Source organism: Trichechus manatus, unplaced genomic scaffold (genome assembly GCF_000243295.1).
Source record: "Trichechus manatus latirostris isolate Lorelei unplaced genomic scaffold, TriManLat1.0 scaffold00022, whole genome shotgun sequence".
NCBI lineage: Eukaryota > Metazoa > Chordata > Mammalia > Sirenia > Trichechidae > Trichechus > Trichechus manatus.
In genome coordinates this window covers 13,078,706-13,092,134 of record NW_004443958.1, presented here as the reverse complement: position 1 = coordinate 13,092,134, position 13,429 = coordinate 13,078,706, and the positions used below count along the sequence as shown (strand labels likewise).

The following is a 13,429-nucleotide window of genomic DNA, read 5'->3' as shown; positions in this document are numbered from 1 at the left end:
AGGTACCTGTGCTGACCCAAGAGCAAACCCTGGCTGTGTGCCATCAGGCACGTCCCTTAACCTCTCTGAGCCTCATTTCCTCCCCCATGGTACGACAGGGGACAGGGTCGTGGTTAAGCTCTGGAGTCAGAATGCCTGGATTTTAATCCTGGCAGGCACTGTTTACAGGCTGTGTGGCCTGGGGCAAGTCACTTAATCTCTCCGTACTCAGTTTCCACTTCTGTCAAATGAGCATTTTAGAACCCACTTGTAGGCTTGTTATGAGGATTTTCTTAGCTCATTTAAGTAAAACTCTTAGCACAGGCCTGGCATATGGTAAGCAGCCAAAAAACATTCAAAAAACAAAAAACAAACCCATTGTCATCGAGTCCGTTCTGACTCATGGTGACACCGTATGTTCCAGAGAACTGCTCCATAGGGTTTTCTTGGCTGTAATCTTTACAGATGCTGATCACCAGGCCTTTCTTCTGCAGCACAGCTGGGTGGGTTTGAACCACCAGCCTTTAGGTTAGTAGTTGCTCACAAACCGTTTATGCCATCCAGGGACCTCAATAAATATTAGTCATTATTATTATCTGCAAAATGGGGGAGAAAAAGAGCTTTCGGGGATGAAAAGGGATAGCAAATTCCTGGTGTGTGTGTGTGGTTAGGGGGAGGAGCAGGGGCATTCTCACCAGATTGAATTGGAACCTTCTAGATAGAATAAAAGGAGCAAAAGGGGGCCAGGGTGTTCCCTCTGAAACAACCACGTGGCCTTCACCTTTGTGCTGTCTTCACTTTTGCCTGTGAGTCAAGTACCACCTCCTGCCAGCCACTCCTCACTCCCAGCAACCATCCCCAGGAGAACGGCCTCAAGCTGGCCAAGGTAGTGAGCAGGCAAACATGTAAACACACACGGGCCTCAGAGTTTCTTAACTGCCATGAGTCACTTCTCTTCACAGAAGACACGGCGAAGGGAATGAGGGCTCCGGGTCCCATCAGAGAGGACAGACCCAGGTGCCTTGCTGGCTGCTGATCTGGAGACAGGAGCACATTCCTCATTTGGGTCCTTCCCAAGCTCTCTCTACCAGAAGGATGTTCGCTGGATGCCTGTGCTCATAGGTGACAAGGTTCAGAAGGGGAAATAGAATAGGGCCTGGTCTAGGTCTCAAATGTCCCCCATCACACATGGCTTCTATCTCTCTAATCCCTGAAGTTGTCAAGGATTTCATTTTACTTGGATCCACAATCAACACACATGAAAGCAGAAGTCAAGAAAGCAAATGACATATTGCATTGGGCAAATCTGCTGCAAAAGACCTCTTTAAAGTGTTCAAAAGCAAAGACGTCACCTTGAAGACTAAGGTGCCCCTGACTCAAGGCATAGGGTTTTCTATCTCCTCATATGCATGTGAAAACTGGGCAATGAAGACAGAGGAAGAATTGATGCCTTTGGATTATGGTGTTGGTGAAGAATATTAAATATACCCTGGCCTGTCAGAAGAACAAACAAATCTATCTTGGAGGAAGTACAGCCAGAATGCTCCTTAGAAGTGAGAAGTGAGGACATACTTTGGACATGTTATCAGGAAAGACCAGTCCCTGGAGAAGGACATCATACTTGGTAATGTAGAAGGTCAGTGAAAAAGAGGAAGATCCTTAACGAGGTAGACTGACGTAGTGGCTGCAACAATGGGCTCAAACATAGCAACAGTTGTGAGGATAGCACAGGACTGGGCAGTATTTCGTTCTGTTATACGTAGGGCCACTATGAGTCAGAACTGACTTGGCAGCACCTAACAACAATCTCTGGCCACCCCCTGATCCTCCCCCAGCTGCCTAAGGGGCCTGTCAACTTGCCATGTATAAGAAGTTCTTTAATTGGCAATCACTGAAAATCCTGCTCATAGGATTATAATAAATATGGTTTATTTCTTCACATAAAAAGAAATTCAAAACTAAACAAGAGTTGTTGTAATTTTAGCTGTGTAATGATGTCAAAGCCATGCACACTATTATTCTGTTTGTCTTGCCCTCAAGCTTACAAGATGGCTGCTGTAGCTCCAGGTATCACATCCACTTTCATGGCAGAAAAAGGAGAGAGAGGCACAAAATAGTTAGGCTAGTGGTGTCTGTTCTTAATCAGTTACATACTGTTGTATAAAAAAACCACCACAAAACATAGTGGCTTAAAACAACAATCATTTAGTAGCTCAGGATTCTGAGAGTCAGCAGTTTGGGCTGGGATCAGCTGACAGTTCTTCTGTTGGCCTCACCTGGGCTCACTCATAAGTAAGGAGTCAGTTAATGGCTCAGTGGGGATTGTATTGTCCAAGATAGCCTCACTTACATATATTCCACAGGTCTCTCATCCTCTAAGACAGGGGTTAGCAAATTATGGCCCACTATCTGATTGTGTAAATAAAGTTTTATTGGAACATAGCCACACCTATTCATTTCTGTACTATCAATGGCTGCTTTTGTGCTACAATAGCAGAGTTGAGTAGCTGCAAAAGAGACCGTAAGCCCCCAAAGAGTAAAATATTTACTATCTGACCTTTTACAGAAAAAAATTTACCACCCCTTGCTCCAGCAGGTTAGCCAAGGCTTCCTTGCATGGTGGTTCAGGACAGCAAGAGAGCAAGAGCAGAAGCTTCAAAGTCTCTGGAGACCTAGGCTTGAAAGTCCTGCAACACCACATCCACCATAATCAAAGCAAGGAGGAGCAACAAAGTCATATTGCAAAGGGTGTGTGTACAGGGGTGGGAGACGTTGTGGCCATCTTTGCAGACAGTCTACCAGAGTTCTCTTTTTCAATCAGGAGAGCAATGCCTTCCCATATACTCCTCATCCACGTAGGACCCACTGACCAAAACTGGACCACACGGCCATTCCTAGCTGCAAGGGGAGCTGGGAATGCAGGAAAAGGATGATCATGATGGGCTTACGACAGTCGTGATCCATCACTTGGGTCTGGGCATGTTCTGGACATCACTTGCAGCTGGGCAAGGGAAGGGGATAGATATTGGGTAGATAGCTAGCAAAGCTTAATCTCCTATCAGTGGGCTGGGCTGCTCATGTAGTCCTGAGTTTATTGTGTTCAGTACATGGGGTCACCATGAGTCAGAGATGACTCAACAGCAGCTTGTTGATTTACTGGTTAGTTGTGTGATATGTATATTTACGATAGTAATAATGAAAGAACTAAGTCCTCTCACACATACCCATTGCTGTCAAGCCGAATCCAACCCATAGCGACCCTATAGGACAGAGTAGAACTGCCCCATAGGGTTTCCAAGGAGCAGCTGGTGGATTCAAACTGCTGACCTTTTGGTTAGGCAGCTGTAGCTTTTAACCACTGAGCCACCAGAGCTCCAAGCCCTTATGCATCAACCCAAATTACGTGCAAAGACATCTTGTTAAGTGAAAAAAGCAAAGTGTAAAATAATGAGTGGCATATTACATCATTGGTGTAAATTGCAAAATGTATAAAATGATAAATAAACACTGTGTAGTAAAAAATATAAAAAGCCCTGGCAGCACAGTGGTTAAGTGCTTGGCTGCTAAACAAATGTTGGTAGTTCGAACCCACCCAGCAGCTTTGCGGGAGAAAGAGCTGGTGATCTGCTCCCATAAAGCTTACAGCTTAGAAAACCCTATGGGTCAGTTCTACTCTGTCACATGGGACCTCTATGAGTTGAAACTGACTTCACGATGGGGCAGATTATCCAATAGACTAGGTAAGCACAGTGCTTCCTTGCTTACCAGATCAACTGTAGTGAACAATTTCACATTTTTTCACCACATCAAAAATTCTGCTTCTAGGTATGGTTGGCATCTGTCTCTTTCGCAACCCAACAGCACCTTTCTACAGAATCAAAGCCTCTTTTCAAATTTACAGTCCCTGACAGGGGCCGATGACCCAGTAAGCGAGGTAAGCATGGACTTACTTGTGCTTACTTACTAATCCGTAGCGAACAGTTTCACACGGGTTTGAAACCTCTGCAAAATTGTTCTCGACAGATGATCTGGCAAGCAAGGTAAGCACTGTGCTTACCTTGCTTATTGGATAATTCAACCCTGACTCCACGGCATGTAACACAAACAATAGTAGAAGTATACAAACATGGAAGAGGGAAGGGGGATGGAAAGGTAGCTGAACCTCTAATATTTTATTTCTTTTTTTAAAAAAGTAGAGAGATTAAAAGTAATTATTACAACTGTTAAACATGGGTTATGACATGTCAACGATACAAACAAGAGGCTCTTCCTTCAAGGAGTGAGCCTTGTGGCAGGCCAAGCAGTACCGAGACTCTCCAGCACCTCTTTCTAGTATATTTTGGGAAAGAGAGGAAAAGAGTTTTCCAAGTTCAGACAACTGCTTGCTGCTGCTTCTGGAGGCTTCTTTAGTTGACCTCTTTGGAAAGGAGGAGACACCAAAGGAAAATCTTGAAGGTAAGTAGGAATCTGCCAGGCTTGAGGGGGAATTCCAGGTAGAGGTAACAATTTGGATAAAGTCCTGAGGCTGGATGACTTAATATTTCCCAGGAGTCCGGAAGGGCAACTCCAATGGACATGAGTTTTCTTTTTTTAAGAATTTTTTTTTTTGTTTATTGTTGTAGTTTAAATGAAGTTTACATTTCAAGTTAGTTTCCCATACAAAAATTTATACATACATTGTTACGTGACCCTAATTGTTCTCCCCATACTGTGACAGCACACTCCTCCTTTCCACCCCTGATTCCCCATGTCCCTTCACCCAGCTCCTAACCCTCTCTGCCTTCCCATCTCACCTCCGGACAGAAGCTGCCCGTTTAGTCTCTTGTATCTACTTGAGCTAAGAAGCACACTCCTCACAAGTATCACTTTATGTCCCACAGTCCAGTCCAATCCCTGTCTGAAGAGTTGGCCTCGGGAATTGTTTTATTTCTGGGCTGATAGAGAACCTGGGGGCCGCGCTTTCCGGGGTTGGACATGAGTTTTGTTCTGACATTTCAGTGAGATTTAAGCTACAGCTCAATGGTGGCATCATCAATGAGTAGGAGGAGCCTGAGGTCAGCCCAGACTCTGCTACTGGCGCAAATCTCTTAATTCCAAGCCTCAGTTTCCTCTTCTGTAAAATGGGCTTGTTGCAGAGTTGTCCAAATGATTAAATGAGAAAATGCGCAGTAAGTTTTCAATACATGTTTTTTGAATTCGTCCGTTGCCTTGACAGACCTTGCCATTGAGTTGGCACTGATTCATGGTGACCCCACGCACAACAGAATGAAATGCTGCCCGGTCCTGTGCCACCCCCATGATCGGTTGGGGATAGAGCCGTTGTGCTCCATAGGATTTTCATTGGCTGATTTTTGGAAGTAGATCCCCAGACCTTTCTTCCTAGTCCGTCTTACTCTGGAAGCTCTGCCAAAACCTGTTCAGCATGATAGCAACACGCAAGCCGCCACTGACAGACAGGTGGTGTCTATGCATGAGGTGTATCGGCTGGGAATTGAACCCGGGTCTCCAGTGTGGAAGGCAAGAATTCTACCAATGAACCACCAATGCCCTTTTTGCTTTTTGAATAAAACCAAACCAAACCTGTTGCCATCGAGTCGATTCTGACTCATAGCGACCCTGTAGGACAGAGTAGAACTGCCCGCATAGGTTTCCAATGAGCAGCTGGTGGACTTGAACTGCTGACCTTTGGGTTAGCAACCGTAGCTCTTAACCATTATGTCCCCAGGGCTTCAGAACTGCTCAGAAATGTACCTTCTCCAGCCCCCACCCATTGCCAGCTTACTTTTCCATCTCAGCCCCCAAAGCCTGCCGTCAGGAGCAGAGAATCCTAGGTAGACTAAGACATCGCTGTGCTCACCCACGAGACACCCCTCTGAAGTGAGGGACAACTGCCCTCACCCAGGGAGGGGCACTGACACCAGCAGGGCCAGGGATTGGTGGGTGCTTCAGCAGTAATTGGGGGAAACTGTGGACAGCCTGCCTCCACCTTGACTTTGGGAGCAGAAGCAGCAGTTTCTCTCAGGAAGAGCCCCTTTCCCTGTCACTCCTGGAGTCCTAGCTCTTTCATGTTCCCCAGGTGGGTTCCCACTCAGGCAGGGCAGTGCTCAGAGGCCTGAGCCCACACACTCCAGAGCAGCCATGATTCCACTGTGTCACCTGACCTTGAGCACTAGCCAGATTTGGGGGAGGCACTGAGGACATTCCCAGCGGTCCCTGGGCCATTCAGTCAGCTCTCCATACGTGCAGAGGACTTCCTGACTGTCATCATCATCATCGTCGTTGTCATGGACGTGGCCTTCCTGCGTGGGCCCTTCCATGTGGCAGGCCCTCTGCAGGTGTGGCTGCACTCAGACCTCACAAAAGCCTCTAGGTGGGACTCACTGTCCTTTCCATCCTGAGGAGGCTGAGTCTCAGAATGGTTACGTTAAATGGCCAAGGTCACACAGCCGGTGAGTGACAGAGTTGGGACCCGTCCGGCATCCCTCTGTCCGCAAAGCCCGAGATTTTAACTGCCGTGTGGAGCCCTGGCGGCATAGTGATTAAGCACTACGGCTTCTAACCAAAAGGTCAGCAGTTTGAATCCATCAGCTGCTCCTTGGAAACCCTGTGGGGCCGTTCTACTCTGTCCTATAGGGTTGCTAAGAGTCGGAATTGACTGCAATAGATTTTTTTTTTTCCTAACCCACCATGCGCTATTGCCTCTCTTCCCACAGAAATCCAGGAGGAGGGGTCTGAGCCACTTCCCAGGACAGGGTGGGGGAGGAGGCTGAGCCTTCTCTGGAACAGCCCTGAGGGTGACTCAGAGCCGGACCTTCTGAGGGTTCCTCTCGGGAAACACTAGGTTGATTGTGGCCCGTTGTGCTCTCCATGCTCATGAACCTGAGTAACTTCGGGACACAGAGGCTGCTGCATGGGGCAGTTCCTGGCTAGAGGGTGCAGATGGGGAAGAGGGGATTCTTGGGAACACATGGTGTCCCCTTCCAGAGCCAGCAATGCCGAGCCCCACCTTGTCTGGAAGACTGAGGCCACCTCTGCCAGGCACCGGGGATGTTCTACAAACGCCTTCCCTGGGCCAGACTTGGGAGACAGGGCAGGTGGGGGACAGGGGTGGTGATTCAGAGCCTGCCAGCCACGGAAGAGATTTGCAATGGTGCCTGTGGGCAGTGGGAGGGCGCGGGGCCTCAGGCAACCTAGGAAGCTGTAGGCAGGCTGAGAACCAGATTCACTGGAGAACCCAGATCTGTGGAACCCAGAGTTCTCTGGGAGGGCGAGCCTGAGGGACTGACGATAGAACAACATTTGTGGAAGGAAGGACTGATCCCAGACTCACAGATGCTCTCAGTACTGCTGTGTGCCCCTGCAAGGCCATGACAAGTGGCCTCAGCGATGGAATGACGTGGCATGGGCTTTAAAGCAGGCACTGCCACTTGCCAAAAGGTAGCCACACTCCCACCGTGTGCGCAGAAAACACAGATGATCAAGGGTGCCGAGCCTAGGTGGATCCCAAGGGCTCAGGGTAAAGCCAAAAGGAGGGAAAGAGAGCTAGAAGGATGGCTCTGCTCAGTGGGCCGGCCACATGCTGCTTCTCTGAGCATTTAGCATAACATTAAACTCCTCCAGTATAATAAAATCCCAAACCCTCCCAGGCTGCTTGGCTGGCCCCTATTTACTCTAACTTCATCTTCGTATCTCTTCATCATGCTTCAGCCACGCCTTCTCTCTACAAAAGTGGCAGACACTTTCTGCCCAGGGCCTTTGCACATTCTGAGTCCTCTTCCAGGAGCATCTTCCTCATCTTCCAGCTCTTCTCCTGCCAACTTTCACTCTTCCTTGAGGTTTTAGCTGAAACATCACTTCCCCAGGGAAACTTACCCTGAACCTATAAACTAAAACAGCTGCGTTACTCTCTCCCTCGTGCTCAACCTCTAGTGATCACAGCTCCTTTATATCACTGACTAGTTACGGAAATTATTTGTGCTTTTATTTGTTTAGTGCCTACTCTCAACTCCCACCAGACTGCAAGTGCCATCAGGCCAGTGATCACGTCTAGTTCATTCAGTAGGGCACCTTTTGTTGATAGAAAGGGAAGGAAAGGAGAGAGGAGGGGAGGGTTAAGGAAGGATGGATGAATGCATGGAAGGAAAGAAAGGATAGAGGGAAGGATGGGTAGATGGATGCATGGAAGGAAGGAAAGGATAGAGGGAAGGAAGGATGAATGAATGCATGAATGAGTGGACGGATGGAAGGAGAGGGAGTGAGGGAGGGAGAGGGGGATGCATGGATGGCTCCCTGGCCACCAACAGTGGAATGGGGCAGCTCTTGGAGAAGAATAGCACAGGCCGCCCACAAGCACTCTCCCATCCACAGTCTTGCCCCTCTCTGCTCTCTTTCCTCCCCAGCAGTGCTCAGCCATGGCTGGACTGAGGGTTTCTTGGATGCAAAGGAGGAGGCAGAGAAGGACAGGCCAGAGGCCACTTCCCCACAGAGCTCCACGCATGCCTGTGTAGCCTCTTCAGAGGCGGCTTCCCAGCTCTGCCCACAGCAGAGGGCAAGTTAACTTCTCGAAGCCTCCCTTGGCTCATCTGTAAAGTGAGATAAAGTACCAGCCTCCCACCATGGCCCGGCACAAGCCGATGGAATGAGACCTTATTCCCAAAACACCCAGCATCATACCTGGCACAGCACAGGAGTTCAGCAGCTGTTAGCCTGTTATGAGTTGAGCTGTGTCCTCTGAAAATATGTGTTGGATTCCTAAACCCTATACCTGTGGATGTAATCCCATTTGGGAATAGGGTTTTCTTTGTTATGTTAATGAGATCCTATCAGTGTAGGGTGTGTCTTAAACTTAACCACTTTTAAGTTATAAAAAGAGCAGATTAGCACAGAGAAGCAAGCACAAATAGGGGAAAAATAGACTGCACGTGGAGATCGCCAAGGAACCTGGGAATACAGAGGCTACAGAAGCTGAGACAAGTATCTTCCCCCAGAGTGGACAGAGAGAAAGCCTTCCCTTAGAGCCAAATGCTGAATTTGGACCTCTAGCCTCCTAAATGGTGAGAAAATAAATTTCTGTTTGTTAAAGCCATCCACTTGTGGTAACAGGCTTTATGGCAGTCTGCTCTTAAGTATGGGTTGTCCGTAAGTCAGACCTTCGTAACCCGGGGACTGCCTGTATTTCTGTTACAGCAGCACTAGATAACTAAAACATAGCCCCTCCTAGATCCTGCCTCTTTTCTCCCCTCTGGCCTACTTCTCATTCCTCCCTGTGGCCACCGCCTCCTGCAGGCCAATGTCTGCACTCAGGAAGGGCCCAAAAGGCAGAAAAGGAGGGAAGGAAAGAACAACATAGGTAGCCTCAGGGAGCAGTTAAAAGTAAGGATTCTAGAGTCTTGCCTAACCAGCTGTGTGACCTTTGGCAAGTTACTTAACCACTCTGTGACTCCGTTTCCCTATCTATAAAATGGAGATAATCATAGTGGTCATCTCATAGGGTTGTAATGAGGAATAAATGAGTTCATAGTTATTAAGATCTTAAAACAGTACCCAGCACGTAATAAGCCATATTTGTAAAATAATTAACATGATAATAGTAGCTATCATTTATTGGAAACTTACCTCCTGCCTGGCTCTGGCTAAGCATTCATGCATCGAGAACCCTATGATGTAGGAACTCTTCCAGAGAGATGAAGTAAGTTGCTCAAGGTCACACTGCTAGCAAGTGACAGAGCCAGCGTCACAGATACAAACGGAGTCTGTTGGAGTCTCCTTCATTTCAAGCTACTATCAGGAGTCTTGTTAGGGAAAACCCAGCTTGGATTGCTCCATCTCTCCCAGAGGTAACAAGTCACCACTGTGCATGAGTCAAAAGAAATACCAGGAATGAAGTCATTAGGTTTTCAAGGTGGAGGTTTGCTGTGAGTCTGTGCTGTTTCAGGATTGTAAACTTCCGTACAAAATCTGACCCTTTCCTCTGTGAGCACTTTCCGCTCTGCACACTGCTCACTTTGATCTCACTAGCTAGCTCCACAAGAGCTACCGTTCTACAAACCCAGGGAAGTCCCTGGGCCCTGTTCATCACTTCCTTGCTTAATGAGTAAGGGTGGCGTAGCGGCACTTTGCCTGGGAGCCCAGACTTCTTGGTCCTCCTCCCAGCTTTGGCACAAACTTACTTTTGGCCTCAGTTTGCTCATATCCAAAATAAAGGAGTTAAATTTTTGGACTAAAGCAATTGCTCTCAACCCAGACCACACAAATCTTTGGAAAGACAGCGCTTAGCTTTTGGCTGCTGACCAAAACGTCGGCAGTTTGAATCCACCAGCTGCTGTTTGGAAACCCTTTGGAGCAGTTCCACTCTGTCCTATAGGGTTGCTATGAGTTGGAATCGATGTGATGGCAGTGTTTTTTTCGTTGGGGGAGAATGCCTGCTTGAGGCATTGGTAGTTCAGTGGTAGAATTCATGCCTTCCATGCAGGAGACCTGGGTTCGATTCCTGGCTAATGCACCTCATGTACAGCCACTACCCATCTGTCAGTGGAGGCTTGTGTTGCTATGATGCTGAACAGGTTTCAGCAGCTTCCAGACTAAGATGGGCTAAGAAGAAAAGCCTGGAGAACTACTTCTGAAAATTAGCCAATGAAAACCCTGTGGATCACAATAGTCCGATCCCATTGTGCATGGGGGCCATGACTCAAAAGCAACTAACAATAACAACACAGTTTTCCCTCAGAGGTTGAGACGTACTTGATCTAGAGTGGGGCATTGATACCTTTAGAGCTCCTCCAGGTGATTCTAAGGACCACTGGATAAGATCCGTGGGTTTTATCACCTGTGGTTGCAAAAAAGGGCAAAATTTTCTCTCATATGTGGCAATATAAGGAAAATAATGAGCGTAGTAAATTTTCCTGAGAGCTAAATGTATTCAATTTAAAGATGTATTTTATCTGAGATCACGTCCTTTCTATGTTTGGGAGCATCAGAAGATTCATTCTTTTATGAAGTGACGGTGTTAGTTGACGGTAGTTGTTGGGGTGTTTGCTTTTTTAAATAAAAATGTGGAAATAGTGGTCCTCAAAATTTCAAGAAAATGTTGACTGGTTAGTGAAATCCAAATATGCAGAAGCACTAGCCTAGATCTATGCTAACCAATATGGTAGCTACTAGCCATAAGAGAGGAGTCCCTGGGCAGCACAAACGGTTAAGCACTCAGCCACTAATCAAAGCTTGGCAGTTTGAGCCCACCCAGAGATGCCTTGGAAGAAAGTCCTGGTGATATGCTTCTGAAAGATCACAGTCATGAAAACCCTATGAGGTGTTCTACTCTGAAAACACACGGGGTCGCCATGAGTCAGAATCGACTCGATGATAACTGACTTGGTTTGTTTTTTTAGCCTTAAAAGTCTACTGAGCACTTAAAATGTGGCTAGTCCAAATTGAGTTGTGCCTATTCCGGGTGGAGCAAATGGCTAAGCACTAGATTACTAGTTGAAAGGCAGGTGGTTTGAATCCACCCAAAGGCACCTTGGAAGACAGGCCTGGTGATCTGCTTTCAAAAGGTCACAGTTTTGAAAACCCCATGATACAGTTGTACTCTGCACATATGGGGTTGTCATTAGTCAGAATCGACTTGATAGCAGCAAACAACAACAATGACTAATGGCACTGAGCATCTTTTCATGTGCTTGTTGGCCATTTGTATATTTAAACTGAGTTGCACTATAAGTGTGCAGTATGTATAACATACCCACTGGATTTCAAAGACTTAACATGAATAAAAGGATGTAAAAGTCTCATTAATAATTTTTATGCTGATTATACTTTAAAATATTAATATCATGAATATATTGGGTTCAATAAAATATATTACTAAAATTAATCTCTCTTGTTTATTTTTACTTTTTAAAAATGTACTAGACAATTTACAATTACATATGTGCTCACATTTATGGCTCACAATACATTTCTGCTGAACAACACTGGCCTAGCTGATTACTCACCCATTAGCCTGCATAAGTGAGAAGAGGACAGCCTCTCCCTCCTCATTCACAAGCCCTTCCTCAGGGCAGAAGGCAGCTGGATCAATTAGGCTTCTGTTGCATAACAAACCACCCCAAAACATAGTGGCTTAAAACAACAAATATTTATTTAGCTAAAAATTCTGTGAGTCAGCAACTTGGGCTGGGCTCAGCTGGGTGGTTCTTCTGCTGAGGTCAGCTGGGCTCACTCAGTGTTCATGGGTCAGCTAGGTAGCTCTGCTTCAGGAGGTTGTTTGATCATTGTCAGGTTAACAGGGGCAACTGGGCCAGCATTCCTAACCATCCAGCAGGCTAGCCTGGGTTTGTTCACACAAAGGTTTCAGAGTTCCAAAAATAGAAAGTAGAAGCTGTAAGACCTCTTGAGACCCAGGCTTGGAACTCACACATTGTTACTTCTACCATATCTATTGGTCAAAGAAAGTCCTAAGGCCAGTCTAGATTCAAGGGGTGGTTAAATAACTCGATTTGTTTAGTAAGAAGGGCTACAAAGAATTGTGGCCATTTTTGCAATCTGTTTAAAGTAGCTGATTAGTCCCAAACATCCCCTTCAAGGAGTGCAAGGAAAGAACATGTTCTTTGCTCCCTGGGCCTCCTCATTGTTAGGGTCTCATTTTGACTTTCACAGGCCCTAGACATTTTGTCTCCATGGGCCCCTTCTTCCAAAAAAAAATTAAAAACTATATTTTACAACTACATTGGCATAAAAATGAGTGCAGTACTGGCCGGATTCATTATTACATATTCATTATTATTATACTCATTTTTTCTTCTGATTTTAAAAGAAATTAAAACATGGGCCCTGGGTACCATGCCTTTTGTGCCTAATGGAAAAGTCAAGCCCTGCTTTTTGTGGCTCAGCAAGTACAGGGCATCCCCAGGCCCAAGTGGCTCAGAGACTCAGCAATTGCTCAGCCACCTGAGAGGCGGGCACCCTCTGAATGAGTTACCTATTGCCCCAATTAACTGTGTTTCGATTACCCTGTAAGGAATCACCTCCCCACCCCTCCATATATCAGCACAGTTAAGTGATGGGCCATTGCTCAGCTCCCAGGGACTCAATGAGAAAGCCACGTGAAACTAGGAAGTGCATTCAGTGCTTCAGACACTGAAAATAGTATCAGTGGCCCTTCTCTTTTATCAGGTGCAGATTATTCAATAGGCAAGGTAAGCGTAGTGCTTTGCTTGCCAGATCATCTGTAGTGAACAATTTCACATTTTTTCACCACATCAAAGATTCTGCTCTGGGTATGGCTGGCATCTGTCTCTCTCCCAATCCCACAGCACCTTCCTACAGGATCAAAGCCTCTTTTCAAATTTACTGTCCCTGACAGGGATGGATGACCCAGTAAGCAATGTAAGCACGGGCTTACTTTTGCTTACTTATTAATCTGTAGTGATCAGTTCCACATGGGTTTCAC

The 13,429-nt window shown here is 46.5% G+C and overlaps 1 non-coding gene across 1 annotated transcript; it reads left to right on the top strand.

Moving 5' to 3' along the window:
- Nucleotides 1-10,409: 10,409 nt before the first annotated feature.
- TRNAG-UCC (transfer RNA glycine (anticodon UCC)) lies at nt 10,410-10,480 on the top strand. Its single transcript has one exon. It is a non-coding gene; the product is annotated as a tRNA-Gly (tRNA).
- The last annotated feature ends 2,949 nt before the right edge of the window (nt 10,481-13,429 follow it).